This window comes from Delphinus delphis, chromosome 16 (assembly GCF_949987515.2).
Source record: "Delphinus delphis chromosome 16, mDelDel1.2, whole genome shotgun sequence".
Classification (NCBI taxonomy): Eukaryota; Metazoa; Chordata; class Mammalia; order Artiodactyla; family Delphinidae; genus Delphinus; species Delphinus delphis.
The window spans coordinates 9,613,333-9,640,627 of NC_082698.1; the positions used below are offsets into that span (position 1 = coordinate 9,613,333).

At 47.3% G+C, this 27,295-nt stretch overlaps 1 long non-coding RNA gene across 1 annotated transcript in view; it reads right to left on the bottom strand.

Annotated features, from left to right (window-relative positions):
- LOC132439562 (uncharacterized) overlaps nucleotides 1-27,295 on the bottom strand; it is a 33,358-nt gene that overhangs the window by 5,715 nt on the left and 348 nt on the right. The window contains exons 2-3 of the long non-coding RNA XR_009522387.1: nucleotides 24,751-24,829; nucleotides 9,441-9,553 (exon numbers count right to left, since the gene is read on the bottom strand). This is a non-coding gene — a long non-coding RNA (uncharacterized lncRNA). The remainder of the gene's footprint in view (nucleotides 1-9,440; nucleotides 9,554-24,750; nucleotides 24,830-27,295) is intronic.

Below are 27,295 nucleotides of genomic sequence, written 5' to 3' on the forward strand. Positions count from 1 at the left end.
TCAGGCACCTGTAAGGACTCAGCGTAATGGCTACGGGCCTGGGCTTTGGGTGGCATCGAACCAAGTTGGATTCTAGTTCCCACCATGCTACGTTTTGTCTGTGTGACCTGGGGCTGGTTCCTTAACCTCCCAGAACCTCAGTTTCCTTATATAGCCCCTCAGGTCATCTGCATTCATCCACACAGAGCTGCTAGAATGAGGTATGTGTTTCAGCCCTGAGTCCAATGCCCAGCATGCAGTGGACTTAGTTTGAAAATAACTGACAAGGGAAAAGAATCTGAAAAAGAATGAATATATATATATATTCTGAGTCACTTTGCTGTACACCTGAAACTAACACAACATTGTAAATCAACTACACTTCAACAAAAAATAAAATAAAAATAATTTTTTAAAAAAAGTCAGTACCTTTATAAACTAAAAAGAAAAGAAAAGAAAATGACCATGGGAGGCAAGGTATAAGAAACATCCTTACCTGTCATTTGGAGCCCACCATTTCTTTTTTTTCGAACCGTTTTTCTACCCTTCCCTAGGTGTTCCCTACCCAAACACCAAGGATTTTTTCTTCTAAGTTTGTAGTTTTGAAAGATCCAAGAGGTTGGGCTTAATGAATGTGTTACATCTCCTATTTTCCACATTTAAAGAAGTTCTGAAATTTAAGAGGCTAGTAAGTCTAGTGCTTCCTGAATTCTGTTTCTTATAGATCTATAATTATACCTCTTCCTTCTGCCTGGGACCACCTTCTTTCCCCACAATCCCCTACTTCCACTCAGTTTTGAAGCCCCAGCTGCAAGGCCATCTCCTCTGGAGGATGCTCCTTCTTTCCTCAGCGAGTCTGGCCTCTCTCCTGTCCCTGTGCTCCCACAGAGTCTGCCTATAGCATTTAGCTTCTTCTAGAATTATTCATCCACATGTCTTTCTCTACAACTGGACCAACATGTCCTGTTCATCTTTGTACCTCTGGCCTCAAGCCCAGAGCTTGCCCTGTGGTGAGCTGTGGGTCCATGTTTGTTAAATGGACTAAGAAACCTGTCCCTCCTCCAAGGAAATTCAGGCGTTTAAGGTGTTGGGTGTTAAGATTCTGCACCAAAAATTCTGAAGTGTGGGTATTTTTTCCCCACACCGACAAGCAGTTCTCCAATACTAGCTGGGAGTCCTACAATTCAGCTCCATTCTGACATGACCTGGAGGTACATTACACAGCATCAGACCACACAGGCTAAGGGCTCCGTCCCACAGGACTGCTCCCGCCACCCCAGTAAGTCCAGATTGTTACCTGAGCTTCTGACCAACTGGCTATAAATCAGAGGTTCCCATGACCCCCTCCTCAGGTTTAATTAATTTGCTAGAGTGGTTCACAGAACTCAGAGAAACATTTTACTTCCTAGATCACCAGTTTATTACAAAAGGAACAGCCCAAGGGAGGACATGCATAAAGCAAGGTATGGGGAGAGAGTGAGGGGCCTCCATGCCCTCTGAGCTTCGCACTCGCTTTGAATCCATGTGTCCACCACCCCAGAGGCCCTCTGAACCCTGTCTTTGTGGGGTTTTAAGGAGGCTTCATTCCATAGGCATGACTGATTAAAATCATTGGCCATTGGTGATCAATTCAACCTCCAGCCCCTCTCCACACCCCGCCCCCCTCACACAGAGGTCAGGGAGGTAGGACTGAAAGTTCCAACCCTCCAATCACAGGGTTGGTTCCCCTGGTAACCGGCCCCCATTTTTAGTGCTTTTTCCAAAAGTCACGTCATTAGCATAACAAAAGACTCCTTTATTGCTCTCATCCTTAGGAAATTCCCAAGGTTTTAGGAGCTCAGTGCCAGGACTGGGATGAAGACCAACTATATGTTCCTTATTATAAATCACAATATCACAGGTAGATAGCAGGAAATGAGCTATCCCTGAAGCGCAAAGGAGAACCGTGCTTTTCTCTCAAAGACGGTGGGCCATCCTACGTTTCCCCCAGTTTGACACAGCGTTTGTGATGGTCACCACGCTATCTTGCCAGATTGCTACCTGGTAGCAACAGGATTTCCTCCTGGACACGGGGTCTGTGACTTATGGAACTCAGCAGATAGACCTGTTCAGGCCAGTTTTTCATATCTCAGCAAATGGCCCCCTTTACCCAATTGCTCAAGCCCAGACTTTGGGAGTCTTCCTTGATTCTTCTCTCCCTCCTTCTAAATCCCATCCATCCACAAGTTCTGGCATCTCTAGCTCCAAAATATCCAAAATACACTAAGCTGCATATGTTTCTCCATCTCCACTGTTATCACCTCAGTCCTTGCATCATCAGTGGGCCAGTATCACCCCCAGAGGGGTGAAAATTGGCTCTCAGGAGGCAGAAGAAAACCATACATATTACAATGGTTCGTGGCCCTCCAAAGACCACAATACGTAAACATATGCACTGTATCTATGGTACTGAAATTTCTTGGGGAGGGGCAGGCAATCTGGAATAAAATATCTACAACGGTTCCTGTGGGAGGGCAGGGAAAGGAAGATAATGAAAACAAGGTTGGGAATCCCTGCCCTAGCTCCAGGCACCCCTTCATCTTTCAGGGACCTGCAATGACCTCTCCTCTGACTTCCTGGCCTCCAGTCTTTCTCCCTTGCATTCTCCATACAGCAACCAGAGAGGTCCTGTTTCAACACATATCGGCTCACGTCACCTAAATCTGGGTGTCTTACCATGGCCAGCCCTCAAGGCCCCGGTCTGGCTGATCTGACCCCTGCGCACCTCTCGCTCACTCATCAGTCTCCTCCTGTTTCTCTAACACACTAAATTCATTCCTCCCTCACGTCCTGTGCACCGCCTGTCCCTCTACCTGGATCTTCCCATGCCTGCCTCCTTTTTGTCATTCCAGACTTAGTGCAAATATCACTCCCTTGCTTGACCAGCTAATCCAATGGTTCTCAAACCTTAGTGTGTAACGGAACACCTGGAGGGCTCACCCCAAAGTCTGGGGAAAGGCCCAAGACTTAGCATTTCTATCAAGTCCCCATTTGGTGCTCCGCCTGCAGATCTGGGAATCCCACTTTGAGAACCACTGATCTAATCCAAACTAGTCACTCCCTTCTCTGTTCTTGTCAATCACAACTCCAGGTTGGTGTCTTTCAGAGCCGTGACATCACCTGAAAGTGTCTGTCTTCCTTCTGTTCCATGTCTGTCTTCCTCACTACAACCTACTTACCAGCTGGAGCAGAAGCCCCAGGGCTTCTGGTGTTATTGGCTGTGTTCCCAGTGCCTCGCACAATGGATTCCCAATAGATATTTATTGAAAGAAAAACATAGATGAGAGAAAGGGAGGGGGCAGGAGTTTAACGTATGCTAATTATCCCTGATTTCTGAGCCTTCACTATAAACTTCACAGACTAGCAAACAAAAGGTAGCTACGGTTATTGGCCTGAGGATAAGCCCTGGGTCAGTGCCTCCCACACTTTATCATGAGAGTCACGTGGTCTTCTTATTAAAAACAGATTTTGTGGTCTCACCCCAAGTCTACTGGATCAGACTCTTCAAGGGAGGGGTCAGGAAATGGGGTATTTTAACACGTGATAAGGTGAACCTGGCAGTCGATCACTAGTCACGATGTCCCTGCTGGAAAGACTCACCCTGGGTGTTTATTAAAAACATAGACTCCTTGGCTCCACATCTAGTGATTCTGATGGACCAGGAAGGGGCCTAAGAATTTATATAGTTAACGGACATCCGGGTAAATCTTATGATCTGGGAACTGTGGGAAACACTGTCCCATATGATTTCATTTACTGTCCTTCACCCCAACCCCGATCTGTTCCTGCGTTCTTATTTTTTCACTTTTTTTTTTTTTGCGCTACGCGGGCCTCTCACTGTTGCGGCCTCTCCCGTTGCGGAGCACAGGCTCCGGACGCGCAGGCTCAGCGGCCATGGCTCACGGGCCCAGCCGCTCCACGGCATGTGGGATCTTCCCGGACCGGGGCACGAACCCGTGTCCCCTGCATGGGCAGGCGGATTCTCAACCACTGCGCCACCAGGGAAGCCCTGTTCCTGCGTTCTTAAATATAGTTTTAAAGTCACACACACATACACACACACACACACACACACACACACACACACACACACACACACGGCAGCACTGGAATGAGCCAACCTATCTGAGAATAACTTGTGTAAATAACTGAAACCTCCACGAGGATATAGCATTTGGGGCCATAAGGCTCCATCATCATGGCATTAAACTGTCACTCCTCCCCACGCCAGGGGTCAGCTTACATAAAGACCATACCAGCAGGGTTCCCAGTAAGCTTGATGGTCTTTCCTTCAATGTGCCTAAAATTGATCACAGTTTCCCTATAGCAGCTCTCACTTTGGACGTCCCAGTTTCTAATATTGGACCTTTCTTTTGGGTTCTTGGTCCAGAACCTTAGCATCTCCTTAGACTCCATCTCCTCTGCCTGCACCCAGGCCATCCCCAGGTTCTGCAGGTTTGAAACTGAGGAGGACCCTGTGGGCCCTTCCAAGGTACAAGCCCCTCCCTTGTCCCCACTTCTTGTTTGACCTTCCCTGAGTTCCAAAGAGCAGACTCAAGAAGTTAATGATTAGGACAGTAGAGTCACAGGACTCCTGGTTCCTCCTGAAGGGATATAAATAACAATATCCTGGTGGAGGTTGGTGACTACATGCTGACCACAAGCATGTAGACCCCAGATTGGTTGGAACCAGAAGGTTGATGATTGAGATTCCACGAACATCACCCTGTTACCTTACCACCAAGCAATGAAAAACATGTTCATGAGCTGATCAGACACCCTGCAACCCTTACCCCTAATATTGTCTTTAAAAACCCTTCTCTGAAAGCCATCAGGGAGTTTAGAGCTTTTGAGCATGAGCTGCCTGTTCTCCTTGCTTGGTGCCCTGCGACAAACACTGTTCTTTCCTTCACCACAACCCAGTGTCAGTAGATTGGCTTTGCTGCACATGGGCAAGCGGACCGGAGTTCAGTTCAGTAACAGGTTCTACCTTGGGGTGATTTCCCAGCCACCATCCTTCTACTACAGGAGCATCCCTTACTGTCCTTCCAGCCTACCTGCTCCAGCACATTAATTCAGGCTCTAAGTTCCCTTATAAACCCTTGTTTAAATACAAACAAGCCAACCACAAAGTACTTCCCCAGCTTCCTGTTACCTGCAGGATAAAATCTCAGTCCCTTCCCTGACCTCCAAATTCTCAACCTGGCCTCACTTCTCCAACCTTGTTTTTAGTGAACATCCACCACCAGGCCTGGGCTCACTTCCTGCTCTGCTCCAGAGAGGTCCAGTTCAGGAATTCTGCCCCTACCTGGAACGGCCTCTACAGCCATCCCCTTTGGTTCAAGTCCCACCCCCACCGACCCCCAGGAGACTCTCCTGTCTAACCCAGCCCCCAGCAAAGGTGTCTTCCTCTGGACCCCAACAGCATGGAGCCCTGGCACTCACACAGCTCTCTGGCATAATGCAGGGCTTCTCAAGCGCGGTCCCTGGACAAAGCAGCATCAGCGTCACCTGGGAACTCATCAGAAATTCTCATTCTCGGGCCTGGCCCCAGACCTACCAAATCAGAATCTCTAGAGGACGGGTCCGGCGACCTGTGTATTAACCAGCCTTGCAGGTGATCCTGATGCCTGCTCGCCTCTGACAGCCAGTGGAGAACAGTTAAGACTTGGCTGTTGAGTTTCCACTCCTCCTTCAGTGACAAGGGTGCCAGAAATTCACCCACGAATCACTTAGGGTCACTCCCTGGGAAAGGGCCGTCATCTCTGAAGTATCGCCTGGTGCCTCCTTGAGAGAATGAGCAAGTACGATATTGAAGCACAGGAAATGGCCACGATCTGACTTTTTTTTTTTTTGCGGTACGCGGGCCTCTCACTGTTGTGGCCTCTCCCGTTGCGGAGCACAGGCTCCGAACGTGCAGGCTTAGCAGCTATGGCTCACGGGCCCAGCCGCTCCGCGGCATGTGGGATCTTCCCGGACCGGGGCACGAACCCGTGTCCCCTGCATCGGCAGGCGGACTCTCAACCACTTGCGCCACCAGGGAAGCCCTATCTGACATTTTTTTAACCTACAAAAACAGTAATTTCCTCTGGTGCAACCTAATGGCTTCATTAACTGGGGAAAGGTTGTATGATAAGATCCATTTTGTTCTGAGGGTTTAAAAGGCAAGGGCAGCAGCAGCATAGCACAGGGACATCAGCTCGGTGCTTTGTGATGACCTAGAGGGGTGGGACAGGGAGGGTGGGAGGGAGGCTCAAGGGGGAGGGGATATGGGGACACATGCATGCATATGGCTGATTCACTTTGGTGTACAACAGGATCTAACACAGTATTGTGAAGCAATTATACTCCAATAAAGATCTATTGAAAAAAAAAAAAAAAAGGCAAGGGCTGTTGGTATCCAAGGAGGGAAAGGCTCCGGGAGACTGGACAGTGGAGCTGGAACCAGTCCAGTCGCAAGTTTCCAGGGCAGCTGTGCTCGAGGGTGGACATCGCCGAGCAGTGAGAGGTGCAAACTCGGGCGAAGCTTGTCAGAGGAGGGCGGGGTGATACTCCCGCAGGAGCCCGGGGACTTGCGCAGGGTGGGGCACCGGGAAGGCGGGGCACCTGGGAGGCACTGCTCAGCCTCTGCACGGGTTTGGCCAATGCAGGGCTAAGTTACAACAGCGACACCGTGTGGCAACTGGAAAGCAAAGCAGCTAAACTGAGGGGACTCCCTACTGGATGAAGAGCTAACCTCTTTGGGGATGTATGAAGCCTGTTCTTGTGTGTTCAGAGGGAAGAGGAGCTTCCAGGGGGAAACGATGGACTTTTTCCCACTAGGGCTTTGATGGCATAGTGCTCCAAGCCTCGGTTTCCTCCTCTGGAGAGTAGAGATCACACCTGCGCAGAAGGACAATCTTTGGCAGTATGAACACGCGCCTTTCTCCTTATATTCTTCCCTTGCCTCCCGGCCCAGCAGGCCCACTGCAGGCCTTTCTGTGTTCTCTCTCTGGAGCTTTTCCAAGTAGAAAACAGAAACAGTTTGAGGGCAATGGGTCTTTCCATCTTTTGTAAAAATCTTTCCATCTTTTGTAAAAATCTTTTGTACGTCCTTTGAAGAGAAAATGCTAGCTATCCGTTGAGGCAAAAGGAGACCACAAGTGCATTTTAGGATGATGAGGAGAGAGCATGGAAGGGTCCTAGGAAGTAGGGAACGTCCGGGACTCCCTCCCTGCTTCCTGAGCGCGTGCTCAGGCTCACGGGGGAGATGATCCCAGAGGACTGAAGGGAATGACCATGGGCTCCCAGCCTCACCAAAGACCCCCATGTGCCAAGTGTATCGTGAAAGCAGCACAGTCATAGGGCCGGAGAGACAGTGTGGCCTGAGACGTGCACATCTCAGTGGTGATGGGGTGACGAGGGGACAGATGATGGCCTCGATACACCAGGTCAGGAGAGGGGTTCCCAAGGAGGGCTGACATGGGCATTCCCGCCAGCCTGGCCAAGTAAGGACTCAGAATCAGAAATAAATTGATTTAAAGAAAATAAAATTTTATTTTGCAGGCATAGAGCATTTGGCATAGTTTCTAGTGCCCGTCTGCAAAATAAACGTCAAATCCTAATCAAATGCTATCATTGTTGTGGATGCCAAGGGTGGCGTGCCCCACTGAAATAGTACACAGGGGACCCCATGCTCGCTCTCTCTTCCTGTAAACATCCTGACTCCCCGGCCTCCTCTTGCTAGTTTCTGAGTTAGTTAGTGCAGGGCCTTGCACAATAGACATGGACACGTTTACGGAGGAGAATCATGTTTTTAACTGTGAACAGGAAGTTGCTTTTTTGAACTTGCTCTTAGAAGGCACCTCATGTGCAATTTGCCTGCCAATGAGAGACAATTCTTCTTCAAGGGAAAGATAATTGATTTAAGCTGAGGAACAAGAAACGAAAGAACTTTGAGCTGCTGTTACTCCCCAGGCCAGCTGGGACACCGGCCCCAAGTAATTCCCAAACCTGTCCAGGAATCCCAGAACCTCACAAGGATGGGGATCAAGAGCTGGACCTTGGGTCTCAGCCAGCAGTGACTTCACTTGTGTAGGATTCCAGATCATTAGATTCATATCACCGGGAGCCAGTTTAGACTGTCATCCAGTCTAGTTAGAGCCAAATATTAAACCCTTTGTCCTGCTACCCTGATAGAAAAGTTCATGAAGGTGGAGCAGCCATGGGGTTCTCGGAGGGAAAGGAAGCTCCCATTTTACAAAGAATTGAGATCAAAGGTGCCATTCAAGGCATAGTCTGTGCCTCTCTCCACAAAAAAGAATCCTCTGCCCCGCAGGATCAGCATCCTAAAGAAATCCAGTGTTCATGCCAAGAGGTTCAAAGAGCCTCTCCTCTGGAAACCGCATTAACTGAAGACCCCCGCCCCCCCCAGAAAATGACACCAGCCAGTGTGGAAATTCCTGCCACCAGGGGCCGCTCTTACTCACCCATGACCCTCAAAGCAAAAAATATTGCTTAAACTCTTGACGTGAAAAGTGATTGCAAAGCGTTTGAGACCTGAAGTCAATGATGGGGGATTTGGGGGGCGGGGTGTGTACCACTCAATTTTGCATTTTTGCTCCTTGAAGCTTTTGTTCATTTGTTCCTTTAAGGCCTGTAACTACAGCCTCCCAGACGCTGGGCTTCAATTTATTTGTTCAGGAGGGTTTTTCTGACCAGATCATGTGCTGAACCCACAGGCAATTATTAATTGACACCAGTGTTCCTGACCAGTGTCCGTTCTGGGGACAGAATGTTCACCTCTGCTCACCCTCTGCTTGTGACTGACCCCAAAACTGTGGCTGCTGAACACTACGTGGGGAGAGTCGATTGGATTCCTTCCCAGTAGCCCTAGCGGGGAAATCAGGACCTGACTGCGGGTCAAAACGAGGGACTACTGACCAGTGGGCCGTACCTGCACTGGCCACGTTCCACTGTGGCGGTGTGGCCTTGTTGATTTCTGAAATTCATGCACAGTCTCCCTGAGACTCAGCGATTGTTCTTTGAATCCTCTGTCTCATCCTCCGGCGCCCACCTCGGCTTCCGTGCTAGAATACGACCCCAACTTTGCCACAGATTAGTCACCCCTGTTAAGCCCCTTGGCGGCCTTGATCTTGTTTATTGTAAATTCTGACAATGAGGATAAAAGACCTGGCGTGCTGTGGAATGGAAGCCTATCATTACTAATTTCATCCCTGGGCAGGAAAACATTACTTTTCCCATCATGCATCTAGGCAATCACAAAGAGGTCTAGGAACCACAGCCTGGAGCACCTCACCACCAAGGACCACATCATGGATTTTGGGGTAAATTTTCCGAAGTAAATAGAGCAAAACAAACTCTGAACAGGCAGCGAGCTGGCCATGCCTTGGGCTGGGTCGGTCCTCCAGACCTGGTCCTACCTGGGCAGATCTCTGCGGTCATTGCTTCTGGACTTCTCCTCCGGCTTCGTTTCTGCACTCTGACCATTCCCAGGCCGTTCCACGGATCCTGGACTCCGAGCCAAAGAAGTCCTCTGAGCGACAAGAAAAAGAAATTGGAAAGGAAATCAAACAAGAGTCTTTAAAAACACAGAGACTTTATCAATGGTCCACTGACCACAGCATTCCAAGGGCCAGGTTTCTGGTTTGCTTTACTGCCCATCTGAGCACCAACTCTGTGCCAGGCGCTGAGCAAGGCTTTGGGGATACACGGTGGGCAAAGCGACCGTGGCCCCTGCTCCCACCCAATGGAGGAGAAACACAGTAAACCAGAGATCTCCAGCTGAGTAGGTTAACTGTTTTAGTAAGAAACTGAGACTAGGAAACACATTATACTTTGGGGGTCGTCTGCTCCCTGGACAAAGTGGGATATTGAATCTGAGATCTTCAAGTGTCTCGTCTGGGGCACTGCCTAGATGAAAACACACTTCCTTCCCCTGCCTCATGGTTTTGCACACCAGAATTCAGCTGGAAACCTGAAAAAAAAAAAAAAAAACTGAAGGAAGAAAATGAGGGACCCTGGGAACCTTAGGGCCCCTCACTGAGGTCCTGACCATTCTGAGAGTTGGTCGTCTTTTCTTAAACCCTCGCAATAAGCTTGTCTGCTGTTCAGTTGATTTTTAAAATCAAGATGCAAACATTTAGAGCACAGTCAAAACTTCAAATCACAGGACAGAAAGAGATGAGATTTTTTAAAACTCAATTTAAATTGTGCTCATTTAAGTCAGATACAAATATCAGAAATGGGGAAAGGACTTTTAGGAACCCCCAGAAGTATTCCCCAAAGCAGTGGTTGTCTTTTTTTTTTTTTTTTTTTTTTTTGCGGTACGTGGGCCTCTCACTGCTGTGGTCTCTTCAGTTGCGGAGCACAGGCTCCGGACGTGCAGGCTCAGTGGCCATGGCTCACGGGCCCAGCCGCTCCGCGGCATGTGGGATCCCCCTGGACCAGGGCACCAACCCATGTCCCCTGCATCTGCAGGCGGACTCCCAACCACTGCGCCACCAGGGAAGCCCCGCAGTTGTCTTTTATTTGTCTTCCCAGCAGTGTTCCTGAACCCCCCTCCCTGAAACAACACACACATCTTCGGGGCCAGATCTGCCTTCTTCTAGAGACCTGTTCCATGCATACCCTCCGTCCCTGAGGTTCTCACGGAAGCGCCAGCCTACTGCTCCACACCCCTGCCTATCGGGATGCACACATGACTCAAATTAAGAACAGGCCCTTCCTCAGGACTCCCAAAGAACAAGAGGGATGGAAATCTGGTGGCTGGTTCTGTAGAATATGAATGCAAGGGTTACCGGCAGTCTGTCCCTAGCCATTGTGGAGGCCGGCAGCCTGTAGCAGGAGAGCCGAGCCAGCAGGTAGAGAAAAGCCGAGATGAGATGCTTCCCCACCTGGTGCATTTCTCTGAACAGCTGACTGTTTGTGTTCACCCAGCTGTGTCCAGAGGGAAGATATAAAAGATGCTTCAGCTCTCAGGGACCCATATATTCCAGTGCTAACAGGAATACCACTAGAAAAATCTTCATTCACTTTTGCTGAGACAGAATGGGGGGAAAATAATAACACAACAATAATAATAGCATCTGTTTACTGAGCATGTACCAGGCGCTGGGCCAGGAGCCTTCTATTCAATCTTCACCACAACCTGATGAGGAAGATGCTATTTGTGTCCCTGTTTTAGAGCAGAGGCTTTGAGAGGTTAAGTATTTGGCCAAGATCACACAGCAGTGGAGTCTGGATGGACCTAATTCTCTCTGAGCCCAAAGCCAAGGAAAGGCATCTCTATTCTATGCCTTCAATGGAGGCAAACAACTGGGGTTGATTCCTCACCTAAGGGGGGCCTGCGGACCCCAGGCTGGCTTGATCTCCATGCTGGCTGAACCCTTCCCTGTAACGAGCGCCGCGGCCCTGTCCTGCGGGCCTCAGTCTCCTGATCTATGACTCCAGGACAGCAATCATCCTCTAGGGCAGCATCAAGACAGTACAAACTTCAAATCACGGTAAATTCAAACTCCAAGTGTTCCTGACTCTTCTGAGGAAGGTTCTTTATCTGTACATATTACTACCTTGGGGTTCATGGTTTACAATTTTTACTTTGATAACTCCAGAATCACAGCACAGAGTGAGTGACATTTTCATATCAGGGTCCTGAATTTTTAAAATTGTAACCCAGTTCCTACTTGTCTAACTGTCATGCAGGCCTCAGCTCCAAATACCTTCCGCAGCCAGGCTTCCCTTTCAATCACCCCGTTATCTGCAAATAATTTAACAGATAAATCTCCTGCTCTTTATTCCACGATCAAGGTGAAGAAATTCTGGAAACACACTGACATGTCTAACAGCTCAGACAGATGCAAACAACAGATGGAATAGGGGGGCAGCTCTTTGCTCTGACTAAAGGGGGGAGGGAACCACGTGCTGAACTTCCTCAGGCAAAGGAAGTATAACAAGGGCTCAGATTTGTCTTTGAAGAACGAAATAGGATAGACCTTTCTCACTTTTCAGGGCCACCTCTCCTTCTAATAAAGAGCTAATCTGCAGTTCTCTCCAGCAAAAACATCCCTGGATGGAGTCAAAATAAAGGCAATAGCACTACCCATGGGAATGGCACGCTGCACTTTGCAAAGTTATTTCACATCCTCTGAGTCTTACAAAATCCCTGTGTGCTAGACAGGCAGGTAAAATAATGCTTTCCATTTTTTCAGATGAGAAACAGAAGGTTAAGTGGCTTGGCCAGGTCTCCGGCCTTGAAGTCCAATACTCTTTGCACAGTAATAATGACACCCAACGCCTACATAGCACATTTTCTGGTATAACAATAGTAGCAAACTTATCACTGTAAACACTTTCTATGTGCCATGTACAGGTAACCGCTGCTTTTCATGTTTGCTTTATGTAATTTTTTTATCATAAAAGACCTGTACCTGTTTTCGCTAACCAAAAGAGATCCCAAGAGGATTTTTGCTTTTATGAAAAGAGGCAAAAAGCAAAAACAGCATTCAGTGTTTGTTTTGCAGCAAAGCCGGTATGGAGGCAGCGAGAACCCCCAGCAGAGGGGGGCCTGAGGGGCCCGCCAAGCTCCTTCCCCGGGAACCACACTCAGCATCACAGCATCAAGTCGCCATAGCTTTGAAATGTGCCTGTGAGCGTCTGTGCTTTATTCAATTTATTCTGTGCATCCATTAGCAAGAAATGTCCTAAGGTAATCGCTTCTTTGCTTTAAGCCATTTCAGCTTACAAAAGGTTTCCTAAGAATGCTCTACTTTCAGATAGCAGCAGGTAGCTGGGGAAATCTGTACCATTCTTCTAAGTGTTTAACATATTTCTAAACTCCTTCAATTCTTACAACTATCCTATTTTACTGATAAGATCACAGCACAGAGAGGTTAAGCCACTTGCCCGAAATCACACAGCTTGGAAGTGGTGAAGCCAGGACTTGGACCCAGACGGTTTGGCTCTAGAATCTGTGCCCTTGACCCCTCCCTACTTTATGCTGCCTCACCAAGCAGTGGAAATAGTTGCCTGTGATTCCTGCCATCTTCCTGCCATGCTCAGAGGAACTAAAACAACTGGACGTTTATGAACAATGTGATACAGAGGCCTAGAGTCAATGCCTAGAATAGCCCTGGCACAGACAGGCATTCTAGAAATACTTGTTGAATGTATGAAAAGTAGTTTATTCCCGTTTACTCTGGTAGCCACTCCTGCAAATCGAGGGAAGCACACTCAGTCCTTGGAGCTCTTGCTTCTGCCACGTTTCCTACAGTGTCTTAGAGTCCACCCCGCACCCCCCCCACCTCCCACCCCAAACCCCCACCCCCACCCCCACCCCACACCCCCACCCCACACCCCCCGACCCCCACACCCCCACCCCCACACCAACCCCCACACCCACCCCCACACCCCCACACCCCACACCCCCGCACCCCACCCCCACCCCACACCCCACACCCCACACCCCCCCACACACCCCACACCCCCCCCCCACCCCCACCCCCCCCACCCCACCCCCACCCCCACCCCCCCCACCCCCCACACCCCCACACCCCCCACACCCCCACCCCACACCCCCCCACCCCCACACCCCCACCCCCACACCCACCCCCACACCCACCCCCACACCCCCACACCCCCCACCCCCGCACCCCACCCCCACCCCACACCCCACACCCCCCCACACACCCCACACCCCACCCCCACCCCCACCCCACACCCCCCCACACCCCCCCACACCCCCACCCCACACCCCCCCCACCCCCCCCACCCAGCCAACCCCTGTCCAGTTTCCCCATCCTAGCAACAGTACTAAGCCCTGTTGTTTACAGGATTCCAAGGGGTCTGCTGTGTCAACAGGTGTCACTACAAATAGCGTACATTTCTAAAGTTACCCCTTGCACTGCTAAATAGCAGCCTGGAAAAAAAAAATCGGCAGTCCTCCACGTGACAAACTGACTCTTCAAACTGCTTCTTCAAATCTTTCCTTTGCTGCCACTGCTTGAGTAAACAAACAGTCTTTCTTTGGCTCAGGAATACTCCAGAGCTCTGGGTTTATTTTAAAGCAATTTTCAAACAGTTGCAGCAACTTTCCAGTCCTGGAAAATACACTTTATCAAGAGCTAAAGTGTTTCCTCATTAAAAAAGAAAAATTCCCCAGACCTTACCTCTTAAATGCGCCCCACCTCTCTAGACCACTGCTTACCGGTCATGCCAATAAAGAGATTTAATTAACATGGTTAGATCAGGCCCAGAGTGTCTTGCCAAGTCGCCCACTCTTGGAATGATCTTCTTGGGAGCAGTATGACTGCAGGTGAATGATGGGAAGTAGACCAAAGGTCATCCCCATGGCATTAGGAGTCGGATTTCAGAAACAACTACCAGGCTGCCAAACATGGAGGACGAACACATGTTCTGTGCTCAGGCCAGTGGGCTGCCCACCCTCCCTGCCAAGGGAAGGCAAATGCTTAGGCCAGTTCTGCTAGATCATCCCAAACATTTCTTCACCTCCCGAGCTCTCCTCACAGGCGCTTTGTCAGGCTCAGAAGGGGGAGGCTCCAAGGTGGAATTTTAGGCTTCCCCAAATAGAACGGTTTCTCACGTAACGTGGTATGACGTGGTAGGAAAAATGAACAAGCTTTGGAGTCAGTGAGAGCTGGGTTTGAAGCCCCACTCTTCCTTTAGAAGATGGAGAAAATAAGAGAACTGAGTTTGCACTGGGGTTTGGGTGATGCTGCCTCATGTTCAGGAAGGGCTTGGTCTAGGCTTTAGGTTGACACAGAAGATTTTAAAAGACATGGTATAAGATACTAACTTTAGGGGAAGCTGGGGGAGGAGTAGGGGAATTCTCTGGACTATCTTTGCAACTTTTCTGTAAATCTGAAAATATTCCCAAATAAAAGGTTTAATTAGAATAAAAGAGTCATGGTTCCTACCCTCATGGAACTTAGAGTTTAGTGAATGAATGAGAGATAACATTCAATAAATGATATCTACCTTCCCTTCCTCAAAAGCATCGGCATTGAAAGTGGTAGGAATTACCCTCAAAGGACCCAGGAACCTCAGAGATGCCAGAGTTGACAAGTTCTGACGTCTGGAGTTTGTGGGGAAAGGAAAACCTCTGAGACTTCAAAACCACTCTTAATATTAATATCCTGTATGTATTTAATATTTTAGAAGCAATGTGGTTTAAAGAGGGCTGGATAAGTTCAGAAAACCCAAATCATTTCACCTTTTGGAGCCTACTTATTTATTTTTTCTTTCTTTTTTTTGTTTTTGTTTTCTTTTGGCCACGCCTCGTAGCTTGCAGGATCTCAGTCCCCTGACCAGGGATTGAATCCAGACCACAGCCGTGAAAGCGCCAATTACCACCCACTGGACCGCCAGGGAATTCCCTGGAACCTATTTCTTTGTCTATAAAATGGGGACCCCAACCCCTGGCCTGCCTGCCTCAGTGGGCGATTAAAGCAATTTGTTAATATGGCAAAAAACTGTCCAAATGGAACAGAGTCTCTATGCAAAGAGTACGGGTTGTCAGGATGGCCTGTAACATCCTGTGATTTCTTTTACTTGATTGCTCTTGAAATGCAGATATAAACCTTATTTTTTGCTCCTGTAGAATTTTTTTACAACTATTCATTTTCATGCTAAAGCAGCATGAGGCTTGATTCAAGAATAAGGGCGCAGGAAGAGGGAGGGGATATGGGGATATAGGTATACATATAGCTGATTCACTTTGTTATACAGCAGAAACTAACACAACATTGCAAAGCAATTATACTCCAATAAAGATGTTAAAAAAAGGAAAAAGAATAAGGGTGCAGGAAGCTAGGTGTAGTGGGTTCAAAGCCAAGCTTTAGTGTTTATTCAGCCATTAGCCTTCTAGTATCATATCTGGAAAATGGGGGATCATATTTACAAGGTTGATTTGAAGGTTAAATAAAATAATACCTGTGAAGCACAAAACACAAGGCTAGATCACAGTGGACACACGTATTCTAGTTATTATGATGATAGAGAAGAAACCGATTCAAAACTCCTTAACCAAGAGCCCCAGTGCCCATCTCAGCTTAAAGCTAAAATAGTTAATCAGATTCTTCAGAAGATGCGTCTGGCCAGACGTGGAGCCAGGCAGTTCACAAACTTCGATAATCACTCCAGCGAAAATTAGCATCAGCCCTCCGGGCTGCGCCATCAGACGTCATAATAAAGGAGCTCTCCCCACTGTCATCAGCATTGAGTTCATGCTGTTTAATTGTCTTTGTTCAATTTCTTTCTCATTAAATACAGTTAAATCATCCCAGGTGCCCACCTACCGCCTGTAGAATATTAGAGGATGCTGTATCTGCCGGCACTGGTCTGAGGCTGTCGTAATGCTGAGTTCCTCGGGTTCCTCAGGAAATAGAGAAACACCGCCAAGCTGAACTTGGGACCCCAAGCATCTGTAGATTTAAACAACCTATGCACATATTTAGGGGACGTTTATCTAGAAGCAAAATGAAATCACACAGTGCCTAAGGTTTTCTACAGACCTCAGCCTGCATGCCCAGGGACGGCTCACTCAGAACAGATTCTCCTGTCCTCCTGGTCCTCTGTCCCTTGGATGTCAGAGAAGTCCACAGTCTGAAACCACAGTGCTGAGGTCGCCTTCAGGGACGAACCTCAGGCCCAGCCGTCTCTTTAACACTGAGCCGGAACCAGAAAGACCTGCCCTGATGAGGTCCGTGCTGCAGGAGGCGCCGCACCCAGTGACCTGCCCTCAGTCGTCCTGATCTCCCTCTGGTTTCCTGCTCGTCCTTCAGCTCCCCCAAAGCGCCTTCTCGGACACCCAGTGCCACGTCAGGTGTCTTTGCGTCTGTCTTCTTGCTTCACAGCATTGACCACACTTTCAATAGTTGAAAATCCTTCCCCCCCCCCTCACCTCGGGACTCAAACTACAGAAACGTCAAGACAATGGAATTGCTTTAAAAGAGTTTTTTTTAATGATTATGTATTTTAAAGTCAGGCCATTATAGTAATAGGATTGACTGTCTTTCTTTCCCTCTCCATACTGTCAGAGCCGTAAATGGGTATCATGACAACCCAATGGCCAAGGGAAAGTTCAGAGGTGGTAAAGCGGCCACCGAAGGATAGGTGTTGCCCTTGTGCTCTGGAATCCATGTGCTCAGAGCTCAGGTGCCCTCTGGACGGCTACCCAGAAACAAGCGCTCAGGCAAGAACACTGAACCACTGTCACGCCCACTTTCAGGATGGGGATGTGGGCTGACACGTCCCTTATTTCACCATAAATCCATGCAAGTCACGATGCATGAAACCCCAGAAAGGGCTCATGAAACCTCTCATTACTATGTCGCCTCCACCTCTGTTCCAAAGAGGACACACAAGCTAGGACTCTGGCACTCCCAGAGACAGCTCAGGCTCCCCTTGGCTCAGTGCTCGTCTACTGACCTCTCACTGGACTGTGCCCTCCCATGCCCAAGCCAGTCACCCTCCACAGCCTTGGTTACACATAAGACTTTCTTCTCATTTGTAGCCAACATATATGATGCCTTCAGGAAGAGAAATCACCAGGAAGGAAAGGCCTGGGGTTTGGCTGTGAGTCACCGCTGTGCATTCTAGTAACTGAGGCTGCTCTGTGCTCCCTGAGAGAAGCCCGCCCGCCAGGAGACCTCCGTGAGTCAGTCAGTGGAGGGAAGCAGCAGGAGTAACAAGTAGGACCCAGCATGCAGCAACAGGCATCCACGAGGGGGTGCGTCTGAGGTCAAAAGGCCTCAGTCGCTAAGGAACCTCCAATAAATGGATGGAGTCGGTCCAGCCTGCGTGTGTGAATTTCCCCCTCAATGACTCCTCTTCCCTTGGCAATACAGACAAGAAACCAAGGCCACACGACTAAATTTCAGTTTAAATAGAGTTTGTGCTGATGAAAGTAGAAATAACTGTGACTTGTCAGCAGGATCCAGATATAGGACTATTGTGATGTCAGTAAACTTGACTTCTTAAGGTAAAATTGGTCATTAATTAATTCGACAAATCCGTTGCTGCCAAAAAATTTCAAAAGCAAAAATCATTAAAGCTAATTTGCTGGCCCACTGCCAAGAGACTCTGACGAGAGGTCCTACCGTGCCTCGTGCCCTGGCTTCAGGGCCCAGTCTCCCCAAGTACCTGTTATCCCCCCAACTTCCATGCTTAGGACACCCCCTTCCTCATCTGACCTCATTTCCACCCCCGCACACATGCACCCCTTTCTCTGCACCCTTATCAGCCATGGGAAGAGAGCTCCCTCAGCTCCTCCCCCTCCCCCCTCGATTCTGAGGGGTATCAGCTTCTGTCTTCCCTCCCCCAGTCCACAGTGGTGGAAATGTCTCTCCTCTAAGCCCACTTCTGCTCCAATCCCATTCCCTCGCAAACGTTCAAGGTCAGCCTTCCTTCAGTTGACCCTTCTCTCATCCGTCTTCCAATGATTCCCTGCCTCTCTCCCTCAAGCCCCTCACCATGCAGGCATCTAGTATCTTCAGTCTTTAATTAAAGCTTCCATGCAACTCTCTCCACTAGCTACTGTCCCAATATTCTGCTCCCTTTCTTAGGAAAACTTCTTGGATGATGTACACACCTCTCTCTACTTCCTTATCTCCATTTCCCTCATCATTCCTTCCCCATGCAACCCGCGTCACTCTTATTCCACCGCAACTGTGCTTGTCAGGGGCCTGCAGGGCAATATGAAGTTTTCCTGGTCACCAAAGGCTGCCATATTGTCAAATCGGTGGACAGGTGTCTGCTCCTTATAGCCCAGGAGCATCTGATGCCACTGTACACTCGCTGTTTCTTGATACTCTCATGATCTCTTAGGTCCCTCATTTTCCCTTGTCTTCAGCCAGCTCCAACTCCTTCAAAGATTTTCCCACACTTCCCCCTGGGCTTATGTCTAAATGTTGGAGCATCTCAGGAATTAGACCTGGGTCCCCTTTTCCAACTCTCTTACTCTCTCCCAGTTGGTCTCATCCAGTCACATGGGTTTAAATACCTGTGCTGATGACTCAAATATACATCTCAAGTCCCATCTGTTGTGTATCTAAATACCTATTAGATCTCTTCATTGCAGCTCCCAATAGGCATTCAGATTTTATGACCAAACCAGAACCCTTCCCCCTAAATTTTCCCCTCCTCCAATCCTCCCCATCTCAGGAAATGACATTCCCATCTACTCAGTGGCTCAGGCCCAACACCTAGGGTTCATTCTTGAGTCTGCTCTTTTCCCTACCACCAAATTCAATCCATCATTAAGCCTCTTCTCTCTGCCTTCAAAATATATCCCCAGTCCAGTAACCCCCTTCCCTGCCACCTCATTCCAAGCCATAATCATCTATCTTTTGACTTCTAAATAGCATCTTAACTAATGTCCCTCCTCTGCCTCTGCCCTCTGCCCCCTAAAGACTGTTCTCAACAAAGCAATCACAACCCCCTCAGTTCATATCATTCCTCTGCTGAAAACTCTCCGGAGTACTTTCTCAGAGTAATCTAAGAAGCTGGCTTCTGGGCTATAGTCCTCAGTTTGGCTCAAATAAAACTCTTTTCTATTCTTATTATTGATTGTTTTGAGTATTTTCATCAACAGCACCAAGCAGACCTTCTGGCAGCCACCCTTGGGGTGGAGCCGCTCTTTCCTTAAGGCGAGGAACACATCGTGGGTGACTAACACTCCTCTTCCTCCTGGGTGTGCCAGGATTTCACAGCAAGTCACATTTTATTGCCTCACCCTGACCACACCCACAGCACACACCAACCTTGACGTTGTCTCCAGGAAACATCTCCATGAAAGGGATGCATAGCTCCCAATTTGCCCTCCTGTCCAGCCGACAGCAAACACTTTGAGCAGGGCTAAAACTAGGGGACTCACAGCCAGCTGTGTTATGCACAATGACACTGGCAGCACTTGGGGAATCAGTCTTCCTTACGACAGATCAGTTTTGCCCACTGGTGGCAACAGCGGGGGCGGGGGGGGGGGCGCCATCCCATGCTCAGCTTCCGTCCAGGACAAAGGAAATCAAAGTAGAAATGTTTGGAAAGGTAAGTATTAGCAGCTGAGTTACCTTGAGCACATAAGCCTTATTCAGCATCTCAAAGCATATCAAACGAGCCAGGTCTTGGGTAGACACGCCAAAATGTTAGTTTTAAAAATCCAAACATATATTGAAGATTTCTACTGTGTTTTATCACTTATTTGAGGTGGCTGGGAGGAGGCGATGGGAGAAGGAGGAAGAGGAGAAAAACTAAAAATGCAAACGAACACAGCACACACGCCAAAAGCCTGCAACCATCTAGAAGGTAGGAAGGGGACTGACAGCAAGCCACGCACAGCACGTCTCCCAGTACCTGCAGAGGTTCAGGGTTTGGAGGCCAAAGGATGATGTTATTCAAGCCGGAGTCCTCTTGCTGAAAGCAAAGTGTCTTGCTGTTAGGACAGGCCACAGTGAACTGTATCCCCCCCGAGTACCAGAGCGAGAGCCTAACCTGCTGGGGGTGCTCCTACCTCCCCCATGGCTACCCAGGGGAAATCAGACAACAGGGGGAGAGGAACCTGAAGCCCGAGGGTATATGAAGGAGGCAAGGACCTGGACTCGGCAGGCTTGTCTCTCATCCTTTGCACCAGTGACATGGCTGGTTCTCAACACCTGGTCCTTAATCTGTGAACAGAGGTTCATTCAGACCTGCACCTTTCCTTCCAAGAGTTCACTTGTAGGCAGGTTGCAGGCACCTCCAAGTGCATCTTTGCAGAGAAAAAGCTTCTGAGAGAGAGGGTTGGGAGCGTGGGTGGGATGGGGGAGGGGGTGGAGGCAGAGAAACTAGTTTGCAGGTGTCTGCAAGTGAGCCAGGTGTGGGGTAATAGGGTTGTGACAATGGGGATGTGGAGGAAAAAAGCGGTAAGAAAAAACTTCATGGATATGTGCTACATTTTTGTCTTTTGAGAAAGTGCTCTAAAGCCATGCTGATGGGACCGTCATCACCCAGGGCCCACGTTTCCCCTACAGGTATGGGGATGTGGCTCAGGCTGGCTAATCAAAGGGTCCCACATTTGGGGACACAGTGATTGATTCAAGAGAGGGCACATGACAGATCAGGGCCCATCAGATTCCTTAGAGAGAGCTAATCAGAGGCCGGGCCATTAGCTGGAAGAAGCGTGGAGCTGCCTGTGGGCCTGGGGCACCTCTCTAAGGACTAGGGCATCATGGGGGAAAGCAGAGTGACATCCAGGGGGGAGAGATCTCCAGCGTCATCTTTGGACCCTTTGGACTCAGTAACTTACTACAGCTAAACCCTCTCCGCGGACTTCTCAATTCTATAAACCAGACGAGCCCCTTCTCTGCTTGTGGCCATTGGAGATGGGCTTCTGTCTCTCACAATTGAAAACAGTCCTGATTAAACCGAAATTTGGAAAGTTAAATGGCCAGTCCATTAATCAATCAATCAATCAATCATAGAGTGATTTATTAAATATGGAGAATGGGAATGGGTGGAGTTAGAAGGGACGCCCAGGTTTCTGTCTTGAATGGTAGGATAGGGCCTGGTACCCAAGAGGGGGAATACAGAAGGAGAGGATCAGTTGAGCTCAGGTTTGAAGAGCTCAGGGTGACTGCGGGTCATCCAGGCAGAGATATCTGGGAGACGGTGGAAAGACAGGTTTGGAGCCTCAGCCCCGTGGGGGACTCTGAGTCCTACAGCCAAACGTACTTGTGCTTCATTTCTATTTGTTTCTCCAAGGAAGGCAAACCTTGTTCTGATTCTGGAATCCTAAAGGCACCCCCGTGATGCCCCACTGGGTCATGTTTGGCTGAAGTTGGAGATGTGAAAAATTGTGGTCCGGGAAAACCTCTCCTGTCTGCTCCAGGAGTGGGGAGGGGCGGTCTGGGGAGGGAGGCTAGGGCTGGGAGCTGGCAGGAGATGAGAAATGGGCGTAAGGTATAGTAGGGCGAGAGTTTTTAAATCTTTAAGTATTTTTACCTTTCTAATCAATAAAGATCTGAGACACCAAAATATCCATTGCTTGAAAGGATATAGTGAGATGGGCTCTCATATCCTGATGAGAGACATACAAATTGTCATCACCTTTCTGAAATGCGTTTCGTATATAGATATAGATATATAGCAAGAGCCTTTCAAAAATACTTACCACCCATTTGATGTGCCAATTCGATTTCTGTGCATCTATCCTAAATAAACCGGCCTTCAATTCTGGACAGTGTGGTTTAGTATAGGTAATAGAGAGAAAATATAACCTACTTTATTGTCTGTATTCAGGTAGGAGTTCTCAACTTAGGGAAGATACAAAAAGCACTATCTATAAGAAGAAAAACTGATATATTGTACCTGGTAGAAACTTTTCTGTAAAAGACCCTGTTAAGAGGATGAAAAGACAAGCTACCAAAGGGAGAAAATACTTGCAGACCACAATTTGACAAAGGATTAGTATCTAGACTATATAAAAATTCTCAAGATCAACAGTAAGAAAAATCCAGTTAGAAAATGAGCCAAAGACACGCACAGATATTTCACCAAAGCGAATATACGGATGGCAATAAGCATGTGAAAGATGTTCAACATCATTAGTCATCAGGGAAATGCAAACTAAAACCATAATGAGACGTCACAACACACATCAGAATGGCAACACCAAATAGTGACAGTACCAAATGAGGACCAGAATGCAGAGAAGCTGGGTCCCTCATGCACTGCTGGTGGTAATGTAAAATGGTACAGGGATTCTAGCAAACAGTCTGGCAGTTCTTATAAAACTACACATGCAACTACCATAAGATCCAGCAACTACACCCTTGGGCTTTATGTCAGAGAAATGAAAACTTACGTTCACAAAAAAACCTGTACACAAATGTCCATAACAGTTTTATTTGTAATAGCCCCAAACTGGAAACAACCCAGATGTCCTTCACTGAGTGAATGGTTCAATGAACTGTAGTACATCTACGCTGGGGAACACTACTCAGCAATAGAAAGGAATGAACTATTGACACGTGCAACAATCTGGATGAATCTCGAGGAAATCATGCTGAGTGAGAAAAGCCAATTCCAGAAGGTCACCTACTGCATGACGGCATGTATATAACGTGGTATAACATTCTCTATCTCATCTCTATGGTGATAGAGAACAAATTAGAAATTGCCAGGGGTTAGGAACGGGGCACCGGAGGGAGGTGGGTGTGGCTGTAAGGGCAACAAAAGGAATACCGTCTCTGGAAATGTTCTGTATCTTGACTGTCAATGTCAGTTTGTGGGTTGTGATTTTGTACTCTAGTTTTGCAAAATGTTTCCCCTGGGGGAAACTAGGTAAAGGGTATTATTTCTTCCAACAACATGCCAATCTAACCATTATCTCAACATAAAAAGTTTAATTTTAAAAACTTTAAGAGTTTTGGAAATAAAAATATGGGTTTCTGACTTCTCTTGAAGAAATGGAAAGGTCTTGTAACACTGGACCCACATTTCTACTTGGCAACCATCAGCTGGTGTTGATGGTGACTGCCTCCTTTAGACAGTGGGACAGGACACCTCTGTGTGCCACAGTTCCCACCTCTCCCTACACTTTCCCACCCAGTTGTTTAACACAATTACTGTTTCTTGTCTGCCCCGACTTTGCCATCTTTTCTTTTGATGATTCCTGTTTTCCTGCGGGAGGAAAGAAGATTGTGGAGAAGAAAAAAGCAGAGGGAAAAGGAATTGCCTTAGGCTGGCTTTAGGTCGAATTTTCTCATTCAAAGAACTCAATACCATTAATCCAAAATTTCCACTGTGTCTCAGATCAATGGGAAAGTGTTTCCCTAATTTTGTTCACCAGCGCATTGAATTGCAACTCTCAAACTTAAAATGGATAACTATAAAATTTGTATTTATTTGAATATCCCAGTATTACACACAGTCAAGCAAAGCCTATTCCTCAATTGTGAAAACCTTACCTAACGTGGAAATGATAGTTCAAATTTAATCTGTTCAACATTTATAGATTTTTAAAACCACTTTTTCAGGCCCATGACTTTTTTTGGGGGGAAGGGTATGTATCCATGTAGGTAAGTAGATGGAGTGGGGAGCACAGTCCAGGAAAAACGTGCCAAACTCTCATATGTCAATTTCAAAAGCATAGGACAAGAATTAAAACTAGTTTTTATATATAGTTTATAGTTTATAAAATAGTTTATAAAATTAGGGGGCTTCCCTGGTGGCGCAGTGGTTAAGAATCCTCCTACCAATGTAGGGGGCACGGGTTCGAGCCCTGGTCCAGGAAGATCCCACATGCCGCAGGGCAACTAAGCCTGTGAGCCACAACTACTGAGCCCGTGAGCCACAACTACTGAAGCCCACGCGCCTAGAGCCCGCGCTCTGCAACAAGAGAAGCCACTACAATGAGAAGCCGACGCACCGCAACGAAGAGTAGCCCCTGCTTGCCGCAACTAGAGAAAGTCTGCGCGCAGCAACAAAGACACAACACGGCCAAAAATAAAATTAAAATAAATTAAAAAATAAAATAAAATTAGGGCTAGACTTAATATGAGAATTCTGAAAATGGAATGAAAAATGCCTACATGGATACGAATATGCCCACATGTATCTAGCCACAATCTGAGTTTTAGTTCACTCCTTCCTGGGCAGAGAGGAGATGCTGAAAAAACAGTCTAGTCAATGTCACTCAAGAGACCCGTGTAGGTTAAGGGGAAGCCCCGTGACACCCACCTGGTTGCCCGAGGTGCTGTTCTCGTTGCCCATGGTGATTCAGGGTGCCCAGCGTCCCTTCGGATTTGATCAGTGGTGACTGGAAGAAACAAAAGGGTATATACATCTGTAAAATTGAAGAAGATCTGAGGATTTTTCCACCTGCTCATTTCCCCAAACTCAAAAGCCAGATGATGGGAAGTGTTTATCTCTGCAGTCACAACATGGAAAATTGCTTTTGAAGGGTTTTCCTTTGCGACGTGCCACCCAGCAGTACAGGCTGGTGTTTTATTCCCAGCCTTTATTCCCTCGGGTTGGCAGACACGTCTGTAAGACGAGTTTGTTGCTGAGCCTCTGACCTAACGCCAACGTGCACGTATATGTGTACCTACAAACGGAGTGACTAAAGGGGCCCGTTCGCCAAGGACAGCTTGAGGAGCACCGCTGTTGCAGTGTTTTCTGTTTCTAATTGTGTTCGGGTTGGAAATCCAGAGTGTGGCTGGCTGCCCACTGTCGAGGACAGCAGAGCTGGGTGTCCAATGTTAGGAGGCGTGAAATCCACTGCTCTTCAAAAACATGTGGTTTTCATATTTTTTTCTCTAAACACTTGTTTCATCAAATCAGTTTCACTTCTGCACATATTTCAATGAAGGCAGCATGTTTTTCTTGCTGAGGAAAATGTGTAGCTGTAGCCAGACAAGGAATACATAATCATGTAAAGCGGCTTGCTGTCTGGACACCCAGCGTCATTTCATTGGGCTTACTTAGTGACGTTGTTTATTAATCGTCATCATAATGAGGATGTTTCCCACACAGCCCACAGAGAAACCCAGGACATCTGCTGACATCGCCAACAGAGTTCCACGAGACCCCATAGCACAGCAGGATCAGGACTCTTTGTTCACTTGATCTAGGTGGAGAAACTAAGTTACAGAAAGCTTATAAACCACAGACTTCTCAGGGACTTCCCTGGCAGTCCAGGGGTTAAGACTCTGCGCTTCCAATGTAGGGGGCACAGGTTCCATCCCGGGTCGGGGAACTAATATTCCCGCATGCCACACAGCATGGCCAAAATATAAAATAAATAAATAAAATAATAGACTTTTCGATACATGCACCCCTATGTTCATTGCAGTGCTATTCACAATAGCCAAGACATGGAAGCTACCTAAGTGTCCATTGACAGATGAATGGATAAAGAAGATGTGATACATATGCAGAAAGGAGTACTACTCAGCCATAGAAAAGAACAAAATAATGCCACGTGCAGCAACATGGATGCAACTAGAGATTGTCATACTAAGTGAAGTAAGTCAGAAAAAGACAAATACCATATGATATCACTTATATGTGGAATCTAGAATATGCCACAGTTGAACCCATCTATGAAACAGACACAGAATCATGGACACAGAGAACAGACTGGTGGTTGCCAAGGGGGAGGGGGTTGGGGGAGGGATGGAGTGGGCAGATGAGATCAGCAGATATAAGCTATTATATAGAGAGTGGATAGACAACAAGGCCCTGCTGTATAGCACAGGGAACCATATTCAGTATCCTATGATAAACCGTAATGGAAAAGCATATTTTAGAAAAGAATATATGTATAACTGAAGCACTTTGTTGTACAGCAGTAATTACCACAACATTGTAAATCAAGTATACTTCAATAAATAAATAAAATAAATGACAGACTTTTCGAGCTGGAGCCTTAGAGATTACCAGTGTAATCCGGTGGGGAAACTGAGTCTGCAGAGAAGGCCAGGGACTTGCCAAAGACCCAGTTTGGGGAGGCCAGAGTTGGAAACAGAACCCAGTCTCCTGCCTTCTGATTCGAGATTTCTTCCCAGCAGGATGGCTGTCACCATAGCATTTCCTCAGAAAACTTCAGTGATGGACTTAACTCAAAATAAAATGTGTCCATTGATTTGCTTAGCCATTCAAACAAAATTGAGTGAGTAGCTACCATGTACTACGTGTAATCAACAGTCACGGGAAAATAAAATATAAGTATTTTGAACGGGCCTAATTAAAATGCCCCCAAACTGAGAAAATTATGAGTGAAGTCACTGTAGTGATCAATTCTCTCCCTCCTAACCCTTTAATCAAAAAGTTGAAATTGTTCAATCCTTTCTGCCATTTGCTGTTTATAAGATGGCCAAAAAAAAAAAAAGGAATCATATACTCACTTACAGAATGTAAAAATTTTCATTTATTTAAAATCAATCACTTCAGTTTATTTTTTCTGTTCATTTGCAAAATTATGCCTCATTAGGAAATAATGTTGAGTGTTACAATCATTGTGCCCTCATCCATTATCATAACTTCCTTGTACCGGCCAGGCTGAACCACACGCAGCTGGAAATACATGGGATTCGATGTAACATTAATTTTTGAAACTCATTCATCAAATAAAATTCAATAATTTTCTTAAGAATCAGAACACTTGAACTAGATTTTTAAACTGGCTTTTAAAACTACTTCTGGCTCACTGTAAATTTCAAAACCCCAGAGGGAAGGCCTGGCTGCATTGAAAACTCTCTCCTGGTAACCCTTAGAACTGCCC